At 45.0% G+C, this 20,602-nt stretch overlaps 1 protein-coding gene across 1 annotated transcript in view; it reads left to right on the top strand.

Annotated features, from left to right (window-relative positions):
* The window catches only part of MYO3B (myosin IIIB), a 1,488,954-nt gene that overhangs the window by 1,227,995 nt on the left and 240,357 nt on the right, over positions 1-20,602 (top strand). The gene's annotated exons all lie outside the window — the stretch shown is intronic.

A 20,602-nucleotide genomic window follows, 5' to 3' on the forward strand; every position in this document is an offset into this window, starting at 1 on the left:
CAGTGAGAGCTGAGAAACAGCAGGATGTAGCAGGAGAGGCGATTCTCACCGAAACACAGTTCATTTATCTGTAATGTCAAGAAATAGACTCAACAGCATTTTATCTTGACGTGCTCCAGTGGTTAAATTGGCAGCTTAAACCCAGTGTAATGGGAGGAATTCTTGCAAATAGTCGAACCGCGGACAAACGCTCTGGGACAGGAAAGCACCTGCCCCCTCTCTCCCAAAGGGACAGTTTGTCCACCTTGGCCATTCCTCTGCAAACCCCTTACCTCTCAAGTTGTTTTCCTTTAGGCTGGGTACTGTTTGAGTTTTGCGCCCGTGAGCACATTTCTGCGGTGATGAAGGCCATAGTCAGCGCTCTGCCACTCTCCATGAAATCTCCGGCGCATCTATGCTGCGAGGCGGTGGACAGCAAAGCGCCCTGCCCGGACACTCGCATGGTGACACTGCGCAGCCCTGCTGGATCCCTCATTTGTTTTGGTTTGCCGCTAACCAGGCAGCTTTCCTGGTAAAACCGGTTTAGGAAACAGGGATTTCAATTGAAGGCAGCCACACACTACCTCCAGGGATCCTTTGAGGCAACGTCCTCCGCATCTCCCGGGGTTCCCTCCAGGCCACGGGAGCCCCGCGGGCGCCGCCATACTGCTGCTGTCTTCTTCTCCTTCTTCCCCCGGGCTGCGGGGGGTGGGCACTTCCGGCCGGCCGCGCTAGGATTGGCCGGCCGGCCAGTCACGGGGTTAGGAGAGACGCAGAAGTGCCGGCAATGCCGGACCAGACACGGGGGCGTTCCCGGCGTCCCGTGACGTCGGCAAAAGCCAAAGAATGTCGGGAACGCCCCCGTGTCTGGTCCGGCATTGACGGACAGGCCCCTCGTCCAATGGCAAGGCTCCGTTTACGGAGCCAGCCAATCAACGACGAGGGCCGAACCAAGCCGCACTATTCTTCTCATCAGGTTTTCGCCTGCGCCGAAAAGATGCGCAGAGCGCATCTTTGGCGAGGCAAAACCTAAAAAGTGTACCCTAAATAGAGACGGGATTCCAATGCATTTACCAGGGTAGCCCTTTGGCACATGGGGCAAAGGAAAATGTTTTACGACGGCTCAGCCAGCTGAGGTCCCGTTGCTATGACACGGTCGTACTCCTATCTCTAACGAAAATAGCAGGGCTGGTGAATCACCTTTAAACAGCTGTTCTATTATATCAACAAACTCCAAATGACCCCTAAGTGATAACAATGCAATTAAATAAATGGAGTGGATTTGATCTGACTGACTTTAAGCTGTGTACACAGTGCTTCTAATATTTTTATTATTATCTATCATATTCCAGCTATGTCCTGTTCTAAAAAAATGAAATCAATGTTTTTATTTAAATTACTACATATGAATTTTTGACAAGTCAGCTGTAATTATGTGCAAAGGTTTTGCAGAGCTGCACACATTTCAAATTTAGCATGCAAGCTTGAAAGAGGTATTCCTCCACCTTCTCAATAAATAACAATATGCTTAACAGCCCATCCTGGTACAACAGGCTTTAAGTCCTTTATTTTAAATAGTTAAAACAATTTGCATTTTGTCTAAAATTATTGTAAACAAAGAGCTAATCCCCTTATACTATTAGAACCCTTGTGAGGCACAGCTAATTTTCCCACCTAATATTACCTTGAGTGACAGTAACCAAATTCTCATCTCTAAAGGCTTTTAGTACAATAACTTCAGGAAGGGGGTTCCCTACTGTCATATCTTGACAAGAATAACTACACACACATGAGGTCTTTAAAGGAGCTTTATTACATGCTTCCTTCCTCGTGCCTGTCCCTACTCTAACTGTCGTGGTTCCTGTCACTGGCTCCTCCCGTTCCTGCTCCTCCCTCTTAACTCCACCCCAACCACTAGACTGCACGACATCTCCCCTTTCTTAACAAAATGAACTTAATTTCCACAGTGTTCGCAATTCTTCAATCCACCACACGGGTTGGCGGACAGCTTGTTCTTCAAGCATCAGTAGTGTCGAATCCGTGGTGGTCCTGACGTTGATCAATCTTTCCGGTGTCTTAACCAAGACATCCTTGACTACGGGAGTGCACCTTTGAGAATGAAACCCATTGTGTGTGGGCTGCTTATTATCCGGTTCCGCAGTTATCATGGTTCTTTCTTGTTGTGTGACTGCTACAGGCTCAGCTCGGCAGTGGCAGTCTGCTTTCCCTGGTGACTCTTGTTCTATTGACGGTTGATCTCCTTCGGGAGTGGACAATGTTCTGGTCTTCTTCCGAGCTCCCACCTGTAAGGTTATTTCTCTTTGTCTTGTCAGGTTGGGAGCAGCACTGTTCTTCTGTTCACCGTCAGGCATGCCAGACGTTAATGTGCTATCTGAAATGGGTGTCCTGTCTTGATTCTTGGACTCGTTTGCTGCCTCTGTTTGTCTCTTCCTCTCCCACTCGTGTTTGAGACTGGCGAAACCCTTGACCATCCGGTCATGTACCTGTTTCTCTCTCATTCGGTGACAGTCTATCTCTGTCACCGCTTTTGGTCCTCCTCCCGGGGTGACAGGATAATCCTTTCCCACTTGGTAGATACTGTCCCATCTCTTTGTTTTCCTTCCGTCAGTTCTTTGAGTCAGTCTCGCTGACCCCATCTTGGGTGACGGTATATTACTCATGTCTTGAAATGGTGATGACTGATGTGACATGTTGTCCTTTGGTTCTGTTGTGCGTTCGGGTGATTGATGCCATGGACGTGGTCGGACCATGATTTTGTTGACCCGAATGATCGGACAGACATGTTTTCCGACTCGGAGGAGTCGTTCGCTGATTCCTTTTGAGAACGTTCCTTTGAGGGCGTCGTGACTGATAAGTTTATTGAGTTGGTAGTCTGGGACGACATGCTCCTGGAGTCGGAGCTATCTACGGAACATTCCTTTGGGTACGTCTCTTTATGTGTCTTTTGTGTTGTTGCGATGGAGAGATTGTTTGCTAACCACACGTTTACTTCTTTAGTTTGATCTCGGAGCATTTGGTCTTTACCCTTTTCACGGGACATCACTTGTCCCTTCTCCGTTTTCTCATTGACACAACTGTCTTGAGTGCACGTGCCACTCCCTTTTCGGTGTCTGAGTGGCTTACCACTCCTCATGTGGTTGGTTTCTTCTTCTCGCTTGTTGGCCGTGCTGACGTCCGTGCCATTGGGGTGATATGTCTCGCTGCTTGACGCTTCCTCTGACTCATCCATAGACTTTGGTGCATAGCGGGAGGATGCCCGGGGATGTTCGTGTGCCGATTTCCGGCGTTGACGGGACTGGTCCTGTCTTCTGTAGTTTGTCTTGCTTGCCCTCTTGTTGAGCAATCTGTCATCTTGTCCATGGGTGTGATCTGACCCGCTTGACACTTCATCTGCTTCATAACCATTTTCATCATCGGTTGACTGACTCCTTGAGGTTGAGTAACTCCGTGAGGTTGTATCAGTATCATCATCTGTTGACTGACTCCTTGAGGTTGAATAACTCTGTGAGGTTGTATCAGTGCCGCTTTCGCAATCCTGATTCATCCTGGTCTTTTGTGATGGTGACTTGGAGTGTTCCATGACGCTGTGTCTCTTTTTTCGTCTTGGCTCTGATTCACCCTCCTTCTTTTCAGTTTTGTTTGTTTCCTGGGCCTTGCCCCCAGACATGAGGGATGTCTCTCTCCAGACATCCATGTGTCTTGCATTCGAGTGCACGTCTTTCGATAAGTCTTTTGCTTTTATCCGCACTCCAACCTCGGCCCCTCTGATGATTCTCTTTAGCGACCACTGCTCCTGAAGAATCTTGCGCTTCGTGTCTGCGCTTGAACAGCCTTCGATTATCCGGAGCCGAACTGCTTCTTCATTTGTAAATGTATTGAAGTAGCAGCGGGGTACCAGACTTAGCAACCGGGTGATGAATTTCGGCAATGGTTCTCCTGGTTCCTGCCGTGCTGTATTGAAAGCGATGCGAGCATGATCCACTTCCACCTGTGCATGGAAATGGGCACGTAGCTTCACTTGGAGTCTTTCATAGCTCTCTGTGTCCCTTTTGGGAAATGTTCTGATTAGGCGTCGGCCCTCATGACCGACCAGTTGGAGGAGTAGCATCAGACATTTTCTATCTCTTCGCTCACCAATTGCTTCAAGAAAATCGTCCAGTGATTCCAGCCACCGGTTCCATTTGAGACCCAAACTCTGACTGTCAGTCTGTTGCACTGGGGGTGGTAGGTACTTCAATGCAGGGATTGGACCGATGGGTTGCATTTACCCCCGCCATGATGGAGGAAAGGTTTCGTCTACTACCGTCGCAGGATTGTTCACTTTGCCTCCAGTCTTATTTGCTGACCTTCTTCGCCTGAGGTCCTGTGTCTAGTCGTCTCCTTCGATGTTGGGAAGGTTCGCCACTCCTGAGTGACTACTGTATTCTGTCCGCCCTTAGCGCGACTGTCTCGGTAGGCTTCAATGAGTGAGGCTTGAATTTCATGATTTCGAAATGGCCACTACTCAGCTGCTTCTTACGTGATGCGTGGCTCAGCAACTTCCCAATTCTGTTAGGGTGACCTGCTAACTGTAGGTAATTTGGGACTCTTCCGCGATGATACGTGATGCCATTGACATCTCGTTGTTGCGTTCCCTTTCAGCCTGGCACAGGTTATCCAGTGGTTTCAATTATGAGAGAAGGCTTCCTTGGTATCCGTTTACTCATGCTTCTTTGATCATTTGATTTCTTGGCTCTTCTTACTGTTGATCATTTATCTTCGCGTGGTGCTGGAAGTTTACTTCGGTACTGACCTTTGCTCGTGTTTGTTACGTTCAGGATCGGTATTTGCTTGGTGCAGTCAGGATGTGCACCTGCTTGCGCTCACTGACTTCGGGACTTGTATTTGTCCGTGCTTGGTATGTTCGGGTCTGTATTGGTTCGTGCTTGTAGCGTTGTGGATTTGCATTTGCTTGTGTTAGTTTCATTCGAGATTTGTGTGGGCTTGTGCTTGTTTGCGTCGAGGCTTGCATTTGCTCATGCTCGTTTTGTTGCACTTCTTGCATTTGCTTGTGTACTGGTTTCAGCTCTTGCCTTAGCTCGTGCTTGTTTTCTCATTTCCCTTTTGCATTTACTCAGGTTTGTTAATTTTGCTCTTTGCAGTCGTTCGTGTTTGTTTACTTTATTGTTGTCCTTACTTGTGCTTGTTTGTCTTTATTGTTGCTTTTGCTCGTGTTTATTTTATTTGCTATTGCCAGTGATTGTTCATTGTTGGTTAGTTTCATTTCTCAGTGCTTGTTTATTTTACATTCATCAATGCTTGTTTTATTACAGTTGTCAGTGCTTGTTTTCTATGTTTGCCAATGCTTGTTATATTATGGGCGCCAATGCTTGCTGCTTGTCTTTATCAATGCTCGTTTCCAAGCTCTGCTTGCCTGACTTAAAGATGGCCGCCTGGATCTCTAACAGGGGATGGGAGCAAAACTGCCTGACTCTAAGATGGCCGCTGTAGTGGAAATCTCGTTTCTGCCGAGATTTGTCTCTTTTTGCTGCTTCCACGCCGATGTTTACTCACCGGACCGATGGCAGGCACACAGGACGCTCGCGGAGGCCAGGACCACTGCTCCTCAACGCAGCTGAGTCTCTAGACGCTTCTTGGGACACAGGTAGGACCGGGGTGGGCTCCCGTCCTCGGTGTCTTTTCTCTTCAGTCTTGTGCCGGTCCCTGGAGGAGGCAGGGCTTTGTCGATGCCGCACACGCTTCTGGGCCGTCAGCACACACCGGTGAGGTCGGGATAGGCTCCCGACTTCATTTCTTTCCACGCGTGCCGTGTCTCACGCATCGGGGGTAAGTGTCTGGTTTCAGCGCATGCCGGTGCTCTTTCCCCAGCACTTCTTCACGGCTTCCACAATGTCTCACACGCTCCTCAACTACCGGAGCAGCAGGGTAGGATCGGGGTAGGCTCCCGATCTCTGTCTCCGCAGCGCACCACTGATTACATGCCCCGGGATAAGCTCCTGGTTTTGGCGCCACACAGCGCTTCCTTTCAAATCTTCTTTAGCGCTCGACCACGCTGATCCTGCAAAGCTCTACGCGACTGGCACTCGTGGAGCTGGGACAATTATCGCTGGCCTCAGGTTCTTGGCGGCGATTTCACTGGGGCACACATGTCGCGACGGCGACTTTCCTTTTCTTGGTGCCCAGGGACAGGACGTTTCTTTGCAGGGTTCAGGGATGCCAGGCTGCAAATCCCACCCTCGTCGCCAGTTGTCATATCTTGACAAGAATAACTACACATACATGAGGTCTTTAAAGGAGCTTTATTACATGCTTCCTTCCTCGTGCCTGTCCCTACTCTAACTGTCGTGGTTCCTGTCACTGGCTCCTCCCGTTCCTGCTCCTCCCTCTTAACTCCACCCCAACCACTAGACTACACGACACCTACCCCCCAGTCACATCTGCCTGTCAAAGGAAGCATAACACGGTGCCTTCCAGCCACAGAGAATCCATTCACAAGAAGGTGCAGGGGGCAGCTGCGGCCTAGATGTGTGGAAAAAGCTGGGAGGGTGATGGCTTGCAGTGATCTGCACGCCACAAGTTTGAATCCCAGCATTGCCAAATCAACCATCCATCTTTTCGAGGTCAGTAAATGAAGAACGATTATGTTAAGTAGTAGTAACTACTGCATTTTACAGCACTTAGAAATGGCAGAACCAAAATATGCAATTCTCCATGTCAAGTTATTATTATTATTATTATTATTAGTATTATTATTATTATTATTATTATTATTATTATTATTAATAATAATATAAGTCCTTAGAAGGCAGGACCGGCCCCACTCATCTCTGAGCAAACTCTTGAATTAATTTAATCACGGTGGCTTCAGGCCGTGGAGTCGACGCACCGCCCCAAAAAACAAGAGGGGTCTGCATGGAGGAAAAGTTCCTCCGTGATCGGCGTGGCAGGAAAATTCATTTGACAAGCAGAGTCTCATTCGGAGGCTCACTGAAGGGCTGCTTGCATATGTCCGAAAAAAGACGTGAACAATTTAACCCACTGGAGGGATTTAAAAGTGCAGATTGGACTGCAAGTCCCAGCGTGCTATAGGAAAGCCGAGTAAGTGAATTGACACACCAAAGCCAATTGAAGCACAAAAGCATGCAGGGTACGAGACAGCGCACAACAGGAGAAATTGCTCACGCCTGGTCTCTGACGAAGGGGAAAGAATTCCCAGAAACGCGTAAGGCCAAAGGACTGAATAATCTGAATGTGAAGCTGCTTGTGTCAATAAATTGAGGCTGTTACCTACCTACCTGGGAGTGCGGAACTCATCTCTGAGCAAACTCTTGAATTAATTTCATCACGGTGGCTTCAGGCCGTGGAGTCGACGCACCGCCCCAAAAAACAGGAGGGGTCTGCATGGAGGAAAAGTTCCTCCGTGATCGGCGTGGCAGGAAAATTCATTTGACAAGCAGAGTCTCATTCGGAGGCTCACTGAAGGGCTGCTTGCATATGTCCGAAAAAAGACGTGAACAATTTCACCCACTGGAGGGAATTAAAAGTGCAGATTGGACTGCAAGTCCCAGCCTGCTATAGGAAAGCCGAGTAAGTGAATTGACACACCAGAGGCCAATTGAAGCACAAAAGCATGCAGGGTACGAGACAGCGCACAACAGGAGAAATTGCTCACGCCTGGTCTCTGACGAAGGGGAAAGAATTCCCAGAAGCGCGTAAGGCCAAAGGACTGAATAATCTGAATGTGAAGCTGCTTGTGTTAATAAATTGAGGCTGTTACCTACCTACCTGGGAGTGCAGAACTCTTCTCTGAGCAAACTCTTGAATTAATTTCATCACGGTGGCTTCAGGCCGTGGAGTCGACGCACTGCCCCAAAAAACAGGAGGGGTCTGCATGGAGGAAAAGTTCCTCCGTGATCGGCGTGGCAGGAAAATTCATTTGACAAGCAGAGTCTCATTCGGAGGCTCACTGAAGGGCTGCTTGCATATGTCCGAAAAAAGACGTGAACAATTTAACCCACTGGAGGGAATTAAAAGTGCAGATTGGAATGCAAGTCCCAGCGTGCTATAGGAAAACCGAGTAAGTGAATTGACACACCAGAGGCCAATTGAAGCACAAAAGCATGCAGGGTACGAGACAGCGCACAACAGGAGAAATTGCTCACGCCTGGTCTCTGACGAAGGGGAAAGAATTCCCAGAAACGCGTAAGGCCAAAGGACTGAATAATCTGAATGTGAAGCTGCTTGTGTTAATAAATTGAGGCTGTTACCTACCTACCTGGGAGTGCGGAACTCATCTCTGAGCAAACTCTTGAATTAATTTAATCACGGTGGCTTCAGGCCGTGGAGTCGACGCACCGCCCCAAAAAACAAGAGGGGTCTGCATGGAGGAAAAGTTCCTCCGTGATCGGCGTGGCAGGAAAATTCATTTGACAAGCAGAGTCTCATTCGGAGGCTCACTGAAGGGCTGCTTGCATATGTCCGAAAAAAGACGTGAACAATTTCACCCACTGGAGGGAATTAAAAGGGCAGATTGGACTGCAAGTCCCAGCGTGCTATAGGAAAGCCGAGTAAGTGAATTGACACACCAGAGGCCAATTGAAGCACAAAAGCATGCAGGGTACGAGACAGCGCACAACACGAGAAATTGCTCACGCCTGGTCTCTGACGAAGGGGAAAGAATTCCCAGAAACGCGTAAGGCCAAAGGACTGAATAATCTGAATGTGAAGCTGCTTGTGTTAATAAATTGAGGCTGTTACCTACCTACCTGGGAGTGCGGAACTCATCTCTGAGCAAACTCTTGAATTAATTTCATCACGGTGGCTTCAGGCCGTGGAGTCGACGCACCGCCCCAAAAAACAGGAGGGGTCTGCATGGAGGAAAAGTTCCTCCGTGATCGGCGTGGCAGGAAAATTCATTTGACAAGCAGAGTCTCATTCGGAGGCTCACTGAAGGGCTGCTTGCATATGTCCGAAAAAAGACGTGAACAATTTCACCCACTGGAGGGAATTAAAAGTGCAGATTGGACTGCAAGTCCCAGCGTGCTATAGGAAAGCCGAGTAAGTGAATTGACACACCAGAGGCCAATTGAAGCACAAAAGCATGCAGGGTACGAGACAGCGCACAACAGGAGAAATTGCTCACGCCTGGTCTCTGACGAAGGGGAAAGAATTCCCAGAAACGCGTAAGGCCAAAGGACTGAATAATCTGAATGTGAAGCTGCTTGTGTTAATAAATTGAGGCTGTTACCTACCTACCTGGGAGTGCAGAACTCATCTCTGAGCAAACTCTTGAATTAATTTCATCACGGTGGCTTCAGGCCGTGGAGTCGACGCACCGCCCCAAAAAACAGGAGGGGTCTGCATGGAGGAAAAGTTCCTCCGTGATCGGCGTGGCAGGAAAATTCATTTGACAAGCAGAGTCTCATTCGGAGGCTCACTGAAGGGCTGCTTGCATATGTCCGAAAAAAGATGTGAACAATTTAACCCACTGGAGGGAATTAAAAGTGCAGATTGGACTGCAAGTCCCAGCGTGCTATAGGAAAGCCGAGTAAGTGAATTGACACACCAGAGGCCAATTGAAGCACAAAAGCATGCAGGGTACGAGACAGCGCACAACAGGAGAAATTGCTCACGCCTGGTCTCTGACGAAGGGGAAAGAATTCCCAGAAACGCGTAAGGCCAAAGGACTGAATAATCTGAATGTGAAGCTGCTTGTGTTAATAAATTGAGGCTGTTACCTACCTACCTGGGAGTGCGGAACTCATCTCTGAGCAAACTCTTGAATTAATTTCATCACGGTGGCTTCAGGCCGTGGAGTCGACGCACCGCCCCAAAAAACAGGAGGGGTCTGCATGGAGGAAAAGTTCCTCCGTGATCGGCGTGGCAGGAAAATTCATTTGACAAGCAGAGTCTCATTCGGAGGCTCACTGAAGGGCTGCTTGCATATGTCCGAAAAAAGACGTGAACAATTTAACCCACTGGAGGGAATTAAAAGTGCAGATTGGACTGCAAGTCCCAGCGTGCTATAGGAAAGCCGAGTAAGTGAATTGACACACCAGAGGCCAATTGAAGCACAAAAGCATGCAGGGTACGAGACAGCGCACAACAGGAGAAATTGCTCACGCCTGGTCTCTGACGAAGGGGAAAGAATTCCCAGAAACGCGTAAGGCCAAAGGACTGAATAATCTGAATGTGAAGCTGCTTGTGTCAATAAATTGAGGCTGTTACCTACCTACCTGGGAGTGCGGAACTCATCTCTGAGCAAACTCTTGAATTAATTTCATCACGGTGGCTTCAGGCCGTGGAGTTGACGCACCGCCCCAAAAAACAGGAGGGGTCTGCATGGAGGAAAAGTTCCTCCGTGATCGGCGTGGCAGGAAAATTCATTTGACAAGCAGAGTCTCATTCGGAGGCTCACTGAAGGGCTGCTTGCATATGTCCGAAAAAAGACGTGAACAATTTAACCCACTGGAGGGAATTAAAAGTGCAGATGGACTGCAAGTCCCAGCGTGCTATAGGAAAGCCGAGTAAGTGAATTGACACACCAGAGGCCAATTGAAGCACAAAAGCATGCAGGGTACGAGACAGCGCACAACAGGAGAAATTGCTCACGCCTGGTCTCTGACGAAGGGGAAAGAATTCCCAGAAACGCGTAAGGCCAAAGGACTGAATAATCTGAATGTGAAGCTGCTTGTGTTAATAAATTGAGGCTGTTACCTACCTACCTGGGAGTGCAGAACTCATCTCTGAGCAAACTCTTGAATTAATTTCATCACGGTGGCTTCAGGCCGTGGAGTCGACGCACCGCCCCAAAAAACAGGAGGGGTCTGCATGGAGGAAAAGTTCCTCCGTGATCGGCGTGGCAGGAAAATTCATTTGACAAGCAGAGTCTCATTCGGAGGCTCACTGAAGGGCTGCTTGCATATGTCCGAAAAAAGACGTGAACAATTTAACCCACTGGAGGGAATTAAAAGTGCAGATGGACTGCAAGTCCCAGCGTGCTATAGGAAAGCCGAGTAAGTGAATTGACACACCAGAGGCCAATTGAAGCACAAAAGCATGCAGGGTACGAGACAGCGCACAACAGGAGAAATTGCTCACGCCTGGTCTCTGACGAAGGGGAAAGAATTCCCAGAAACGCGTAAGGCCAAAGGACTGAATAATCTGAATGTGAAGCTGCTTGTGTTAATAAATTGAGGCTGTTACCTACCTACCTGGGAGTGCGGAACTCATCTCTGAGCAAACTCTTGAATTAATTTCATCACGGTGGCTTCAGGCCGTGGAGTCGACGCACCGCCCCAAAAAACAGGAGGGGTCTGCATGGAGGAAAAGTTCCTCCGTGATCGGCGTGGCAGGAAAATTCATTTGACAAGCAGAGTCTCATTCGGAGGCTCACTGAAGGGCTGCTTGCATATGTCCGAAAAAAGACGTGAACAATTTAACCCACTGGAGGGAATTAAAAGTGCAGATTGGACTGCAAGTCCCAGCGTGCTATAGGAAAGCCGAGTAAGTGAATTGACACACCAGAGGCCAATTGAAGCACAAAAGCATGCAGGGTACGAGACAGCGCACAACAGGAGAAATTGCTCACGCCTGGTCTCTGACGAAGGGGAAAGAATTCCCAGAAACGCGTAAGGCCAAAGGACTGAATAATCTGAATGTGAAGCTGCTTGTGTCAATAAATTGAGGCTGTTACCTACCTACCTGGGAGTGCGGAACTCATCTCTGAGCAAACTCTTGAATTAATTTCATCACGGTGGCTTCAGGCCGTGGAGTTGACGCACCGCCCCAAAAAACAGGAGGGGTCTGCATGGAGGAAAAGTTCCTCCGTGATCGGCGTGGCAGGAAAATTCATTTGACAAGCAGAGTCTCATTCGGAGGCTCACTGAAGGGCTGCTTGCATATGTCCGAAAAAAGACGTGAACAATTTAACCCACTGGAGGGAATTAAAAGTGCAGATTGGACTGCAAGTCCCAGCGTGCTATAGGAAAGCCGAGTAAGTGAATTGACACACCAGAGGCCAATTGAAGCACAAAAGCATGCAGGGTACGAGACAGCGCACAACAGGAGAAATTGCTCACGCCTGGTCTCTGACGAAGGGGAAAGAATTCCCAGAAACGCGTAAGGCCAAAGGACTGAATAATCTGAATGTGAAGCTGCTTGTGTTAATAAATTGAGGCTGTTACCTACCTACCTGGGAGTGCGGAACTCATCTCTGAGCAAACTCTTGAATTAATTTCATCACGGTGGCTTCAGGCCGTGGATTCGACGCACCGCCCCAAAAAACAGGAGGGGTCTGCATGGAGGAAAAGTTCCTCCGTGATCGGCGTGACAGGAAAATTCATTTGACAAGCAGAGTCTCATTCGGAGGCTCACTGAAGGGCTGCTTGCATATGTCCGAAAAAAGACGTGAACAATTTCACCCACTGGAGGGAATTAAAAGTGCAGATTGGACTGCAAGTCCCAGCGTGCTATAGGAAAGCCGAGTAAGTGAATTGACACACCAGAGGCCAATTGAAGCACAAAAGCATGTAGGGTACGAGACAGCGCACAACAGGAGAAATTGCTCACGCCTGGTCTCTGACGAAGGGGAAAGAATTCCCAGAAACGCGTAAGGCCAAAGGACTGAATAATCTGAATGTGAAGCTGCTTGTGTTAATAAATTGAGGCTGTTACCTACCTACCTGGGAGTGCAGAACTCATCTCTGAGCAAACTCTTGAATTAATTTCATCACGGTGGCTTCAGGCCGTGGAGTCGACGCACCGCCCCAAAAAACAGGAGGGGTCTGCATGGAGGAAAAGTTCCTCCGTGATCGGCGTGGCAGGAAAATTCATTTGACAAGCAGAGTCTCATTCGGAGGCTCACTGAAGGGCTGCTTGCATATGTCCGAAAAAAGACGTGAACAATTTAACCCACTGGAGGGAATTAAAAGTGCAGATGGACTGCAAGTCCCAGCGTGCTATAGGAAAGCCGAGTAAGTGAATTGACACACCAAAGGCCAATTGAAGCACAAAAGCATGCAGGGTACGAGACAGCGCACAACAGGAGAAATTGCTCACGCCTGGTCTCTGACGAAGGGGAAAGAATTCCCAGAAACGCGTAAGGCCAAAGGACTGAATAATCTGAATGTGAAGCTGCTTGTGTTAATAAATTGAGGCTGTTACCTACCTACCTGGGAGTGCGGAACTCATCTCTGAGCAAACTCTTGAATTAATTTCATCACGGTGGCTTCAGGCCGTGGAGTCGACGCACCGCCCCAAAAAACAGGAGGGGTCTGCATGGAGGAAAAGTTCCTCCGTGATCGGCGTGGCAGGAAAATTCATTTGACAAGCAGAGTCTCATTCGGAGGCTCACTGAAGGGCTGCTTGCATATGTCCGAAAAAAGACGTGAACAATTTAACCCACTGGAGGGAATTAAAAGTGCAGATTGGACTGCAAGTCCCAGAGTGCTATAGGAAAGCCGAGTAAGTGAATTGACACACCAGAGGCCAATTGAAGCACAAAAGCATGCAGGGTACGAGACAGCGCACAACAGGAGAAATTGCTCACGCCTGGTCTCTGACGAAGGGGAAAGAATTCCCAGAAACGCGTAAGGCCAAAGGACTGAATAATCTGAATGTGAAGCTGCTTGTGTTAATAAATTGAGGCTGTTACCTACCTACCTGGGAGTGCGGAACTCATCTCTGAGCAAACTCTTGAATTAATATATATATATATATATATATATATATATATATATATATATATATATATATATATATATATATATATATATGAGATCAAAGGCAATGCACCCTGCGCTTACAGAAGGGCTCACCACGGCACCCCCATACCATCCGGCCTTTGCTTGCTCCCGAAGACCCCACAGCCTCCCTCCTCAATAATTAAAAGAGTCCGACGTGTTTCGGGGCAGACACGCCCCTTCCTCACGGACATATTCACAGAGGCATACTCAGCTCACTTTGGTGATTAGGATGTGTTTTACTTAAATCAGTCCGCCCTAAGTGGGTGTGGTTCACGATGCTTTGTTGCCAGGATTGCTGGTAACTGTAGTCCGAAGGTGAGTTTGTTTATAATCCTTAAGTAGGTTGTGCTCCTCTGTGCCCTTTGTGTCATATTTGTTTCAATACTTGAGTAGGATGTTGGAGGGCAGGGTCTGAGGTTTTAACTTTATCATGGAGTGTTGCGCTGGCATGCAAGGATGGGTATCCTCACCACAGTCTTCACCAAGTGCAGCATTACTGTATGCCTAACGAAGCGAAGCTCCTCCCACGGTTAAGGCCAATCGTAAGATATGATCAAAAGAGGACCTTATTCAAAGTCATCAGGCATACTCCAGGACCACGATATCCAGAATGCCTAACGGAACGCCCACATGGGTGGGACTTTAAATTGAATAAAGTGTTCCAAACATACCTGTTTTCGACATTCATTGAGCCAGTGATCAAGAGCTTTCCATTAGCTCGAAACGCGTATGGCAGTGTTTAAAGGCTGGGAGACATGCTGCTACTTTTCCTCCTGTGGCGCCTAGTGCAGTAACCCCTGCTTGTGCGGCGAATCCTTAAAGGGCAACCTTGTGGACAGAATATATATATATATATATTGTGGACAGAATATATATATATATATATATATATATATATATATATATATATATATATATTCGAAAACAAAAGCAAAGACGCGGCACTCTTCTTAACACAATAGATTTATTTCAGGTCTCAAGCAAAAACTCCTACGCGTTTCGATCAAACGATCTTGGTCACGGCAGTGTTCTACAAAAGTCCCTTTTCTCTTTCCACAATTTATACTTTTTCACTTGATAATACAAAGTGAGGGATTATGGGCCTTGTAGTTTTTTCATCAAACGTGCGTTTTTTCAAAAACAAGGTGCATTTGAATAAGGTTGCTGTGTGGGTAACATTTCTATTTAAGAAACATTTTAACATAAATTTCCTGAATAAATGTCTGTGCAAATACTCAAGTCAACTAATTATAGTCCTTATGGTGCTTAAACAATAAACACTGTTTATCATGGACTTTTTCTGCATATAACGTTTTCGTTATAGTTTGTTAGACGGGCTGAGTGCCCTATGTCCCACACTGTAACCTAATAAATTAAACGTTAAGGCCTAATTTCCTATTTTTTCACACAAAAAGATTCTATCAAAGACTGAAATTCAAGTCTTTATAGGTGTACATGCATTTCCTCGTCGGCATTCAACCCCCTCGGCTGTTTTGTTTTGAACTTAATTATAAGTTTCGACTCCAATCGCCTCAGTTTTAAGAGTCTGTCACCCCCTCTCTCTTGGGTGGGGATGGATGCTAATCCCAAAAACTTGATGTCTTGCCAAGTTTTGCCAGTGTGTGTTTTCAGATGTTTGGCCATGGCGTAGGTGTTGTCGTTGTTTTGTATCGCCCGGATATGTTCTAAGATTCTTTTCTTTAAGGGGCATTTGGTGCTCCCTATGTACTCTTTTCCGCATTGGCATCTGAGCATATAAACCACAAAAGAGGATTCACATGTTATTTTTGTTTTGATTATGAAGTCTTTTCCTGACGGGTCTGATAGGACAGTTGTGTTTTGTCCTATTTTGCATGCTTTACACGTCTTGCATTTCGTGAAACCATTATTTCTTTTTTGGAGCCAGTCTTTTTTTTTGTCTGCGAGAAATGACTATGTACCAAATGGTCTGAGAGATTTGGCGCTCTCCGATATGTGACTAGAGGGCCAGTTCCAATGTCACTGCCAATGTCTGGGTCTTTCATTAAGACATGCCAATATTTTGCAAGAATTTTTTGAATCTTGTAACTTTCTCTGTTATATGTTGCAATCATTCTTGGTCTTTCCTCATTTTCTTTTGTTTGATTGCTTGTTGTTGGCTGTGTATTATTTTCCGAGTCAGTGGATGTTTTGTCCTGGTTTAATGTTTCCAATCTTGTTTTTGTTTTGGCTTTGTCTTCCCCTATGGTTATGTCTCTGTGTTTATAACCTCTTTCAAGAAATCGATTTCTTGTATCATTGAAATTTTTCTCCATTTCTTGTTCAGTTGAACAGTTTCTTCTCATACGGAGAAATTCCCCGTAGGGTATGCTTTTAACCAGTTTTTGGGGATGGAAACTCAATCCATGCAGGATGCTGTTTGTTGCAGTCTTTTTTCTGTGGGTGGTTGTCTCAATTTTGTTTTCTTGTATGAACACTTTAATATCCAGAAATTCAATTTCCTTTGGACTGATATTATACGTAAATTTCAAACCGACATCGTTTGTGTTCAGGATGTCAAAAAAGGTTTCAAATTCAGATGTATTACCTTTCCACAGTAAGAACAGGTCATCTATGAACCGCACCCAAAGTGCTACTTTAGCCATATACTGGTCGTTTTCCTCTCTCCAAGCTATGCTCCTCTCCCACCACCCCATCATGAGGTTCGCATAGCTTGGAGAGAAGGAAACTCCCATGGCTGTTCCACACTTTTGTTGGTACATTTTTTGATTGAATAAAAATACATTATTATACAAACAAATCCTGATCATCTCAGTTAGCATTTTTGAATGTTCTCGTTCTGTTATGGGCCTCTGTTTCAGAAAAAATTCTATGGCTCTAATTCCAATCTCATGGCTGATGGAGGTGTAGAGCGACACCACATCTATCGTTACCAACGAGTAAGATGGATGCCAGTCTATGTTCATAAGAGTTTTAAGGAAATCTCCAGAGTCTTTGATGTAAGATGTTAGAGTGGGAACCAAGGGAGCAATAAAATAATCCACGTAGTTTGCAACATTCTCATACAGACTACCACAACTGGATATTATAGGTCTTCCTGGGGGTTTATTGAGTGTCTTATGCACTTTGGGTAAAAAGTACATCGTGGGTGTGATTGGATTTTCCACCATTAGGTATTTCTTTTCATCATCCGTTAGAAGGCCTTTTTGTTTCCATGTATCGAGCTTTTTCTCCAATTCTGTAATAAGTTCTGGGATTGGATTGGTTTTTAAGGGCTCATAATTTTTCTTGTCAGTCAATTGTCTGAGGGCTTCTTCTATGTAGTGTTGTTTCTCCATTATGATGATATTACCCCCCTTGTCCGCCGGTTTGATTTCGATTGTGGCGTTGTTTTTCAAGGTTTGTATTGCTGCTCTTTCTTTTTTAGATAGGTTTTCCTTTTTTCGAGGATGATTATTTGTCATTTTTTCTATGTCTGCTATTACAAGGTCATAGAACAAGTCAATTTTGTTGCCTGGATGGAGAACTGGATAAAATTTCGATTTTGCTTTGAAGGGAGTTTTTATATGTTTGACTGTCACTATTTCCATCTCCTCTAGTATTTGTGTTTCAGATATTTGGGATCCAGTTTCTTCGTTTGCCAGTTCATATGCAATTCTAAGATGGGGAACATCCTCAATGTTATAATCATTATTGATTATTGTCTGTTCTGGATTCGCATTCGCGGTTTCTGTAGATTGGTCAGATATTGTTTCTTTTACTTTTGGTGTTTTGCTGAAAAACTTCCTCAATTTAAGTTTCCTCACATATTTATATATGTCAATTTTGGTATCAACTTCATGTTGATACCAAAATTGACATATATAAATATGTGAGGAAACTTAAATTGAGGAAGTTTTTCAGCAAAACACCAAAAGTAAAAGAAACAATATCTGACCAATCTACAGAAACCGCGAATGCGAATCCAGAACAGACAATAATCAATAATGATTATAACATTGAGGATGTTCCCCATCTTAGAATTGCATATGAACTGGCAAACGAAGAAACTGGATCCCAAATATCTGAAACACAAATACTAGAGGAGATGGAAATAGTGACAGACAAACATATAAAAACTCCCTTCAAAGCAAAATCGAAATTTTATCCAGTTCTCCATCCAGGCAACAAAATTGACTTGTTCTATGACCTTGTAATAGCAGACATAGAAAAAATGACAAATAATCATCCTCGAAAAAAGGAAAACCTATCTAAAAAAGAAAGAGCAGCAATACAAACCTTGAAAAACAACGCCACAATCGAAATCAAACCGGCGGACAAGGGGGGTAATATCATCATAATGGAGAAACAACACTACATAGAAGAAGCCCTCAGACAATTGACTGACAAGAAAAATTATGAGCCCTTAAAAACCAATCCAATCCCAGAACTTATTACAGAATTGGAGAAAAAGCTCGATACATGGAAACAAAAAGGCCTTCTAACGGATGAGGAAAAGAAATACCTAATGGTGGAAAATCCAATCACACCCACGATGTACTTTTTACCCAAAGTGCATAAGACACTCAATAAACCCCCAGGAAGACCTATAATATCCAGTTGTGGTAGTCTGTATGAGAATGTTGCAAACTACGTGGATTATTTTATTGCTCCCTTGGTTCCCACTCTAACATCTTACATCAAAGACTCTGGAGATTTCCTTAAAACTCTTATGAACATAGACTGGCATCCATCTTACTCGTTGGTAACGATAGATGTGGTGTCGCTCTACACCTCCATCAGCCATGAGATTGGAATTAGAGCCATAGAATTTTTTCTGAAACAGAGGCCCATAACAGAACGAGAACATTCAAAAATGCTAACTGAGATGATCAGGATGTGTTTGTATAATAATGTATTTTTATTCAATCAAAAAATGTACCAACAAAAGTGTGGAACAGCCATGGGAGTTTCCTTCTCTCCAAGCTATGCGAACCTCATGATGGGGTGGTGGGAGAGGAGCATAGCTTGGAGAGAGGAAAACGACCAGTATATGGCTAAAGTAGCACTTTGGGTGCGGTTCATAGATGACCTGTTCTTACTGTGGAAAGGTAATACATCTGAATTTGAAACCTTTTTTGACATCCTGAACACAAACGATGTCGGTTTGAAATTTACGTATAATATCAGTCCAAAGGAAATTGAATTTCTGGATATTAAAGTGTTCATACATGAAAACAAAATTGAGACAACCACCCACAGAAAAAAGACTGCAACAAACAGCATCCTGCATGGATTGAGTTTCCATCCCCAAAAACTGGTTAAAAGCATACCCTACGGGGAATTTCTCCGTATGAGAAGAAACTGTTCAACTGAACAAGAAATGGAGAAAAATTTCAATGATACAAGAAATCGATTTCTTGAAAGAGGTTATAAACACAGAGACATAACCATAGGGGAAGACAAAGCCAAAACAAAAACAAGATTGGAAACATTAAACCAGGACAAAACATCCACTGACTCGGAAAATAATACACAGCCAACAACAAGCAATCAAACAAAAGAAAATGAGGAAAGACCAAGAATGATTGCAACATATAACAGAGAAAGTTACAAGATTCAAAAAATTCTTGCAAAATATTGGCATGTCTTAATGAAAGACCCAGACATTGGCAGTGACATTGGAACTGGCCCTCTAGTCACATATCGGAGAGCGCCAAATCTCTCAGACCATTTGGTACATAGTCATTTCTCGCAGACAAAAAAAAAGACTGGCTCCAAAAAAGAAATAATGGTTTCACGAAATGCAAGACGTGTAAAGCATGCAAAATAGGACAAAACACAACTGTCCTATCAGACCCGTCAGGAAAAGACTTCATAATCAAAACAAAAATAACATGTGAATCCTCTTTTGTGGTTTATATGCTCAGATGCCAATGCGGAAAAGAGTACATAGGGAGCACCAAATGCCCCTTAAAGAAAAGAATCTTAGAACATATCCGGGCGATACAAAACAACGACAACACCTACGCCATGGCCAAACATCTGAAAACACACACTGGCAAAACTTGGCAAGACATCAAGTTTTTGGGATTAGCATCCATCCCCACCCAAGAGAGAGGGGGTGACAGACTCTTAAAACTGAGGCGATTGGAGTCGAAACTTATAATTAAGTTCAAAACAAAACAGCCGAGGGGGTTGAATGCCGACGAGGAAATGCATGTACACCTATAAAGACTTGAATTTCAGTCTTTGATAGAATCTTTTTGTGTGAAAAAATAGGAAATTAGGCCTTAACGTTTAATTTATTAGGTTACAGTGTGGGACATAGGGCACTCAGCCCGTCTAACAAACTATAACGAAAACGTTATATGCAGAAAAAGTCCATGATAAACAGTGTTTATTGTTTAAGCACCATAAGGACTATAATTAGTTGACTTGAGTATTTGCACAGACATTTATTCAGGAAATTTATGTTAAAATGTTTCTTAAATAGAAATGTTACCCACACAGCAACCTTATTCAAATGCACCTTGTTTTTGAAAAAACGCACGTTTGATGAAAAAACTACAAGGCCCATAATCCCTCACTTTGTATTATCAAGTGAAAAAGTATAAATTGTGGAAAGAGAAAAGGGACTTTTGTAGAACACTGCCGTGACCAAGATCGTTTGATCGAAACGCGTAGGAGTTTTTGCTTGAGACCTGAAATAAATCTATCGTGTTAAGAAGAGTGCCGCGTCTTTGCTTTTGTTTTCGAATTACAAAGGAGACACGCTCCCGGTTTCCACACGCGGGCACCAACAAATGCAGTTCCCTCTGCTACGGGAACATTTGTGATGAATATATATATATATATATATATATATATATATATATATATATATATATATATATATA

Source organism: Lissotriton vulgaris, chromosome 2_1 (assembly GCF_964263255.1).
Source record: "Lissotriton vulgaris chromosome 2_1, aLisVul1.2, whole genome shotgun sequence".
Classification (NCBI taxonomy): Eukaryota; Metazoa; Chordata; class Amphibia; order Caudata; family Salamandridae; genus Lissotriton; species Lissotriton vulgaris.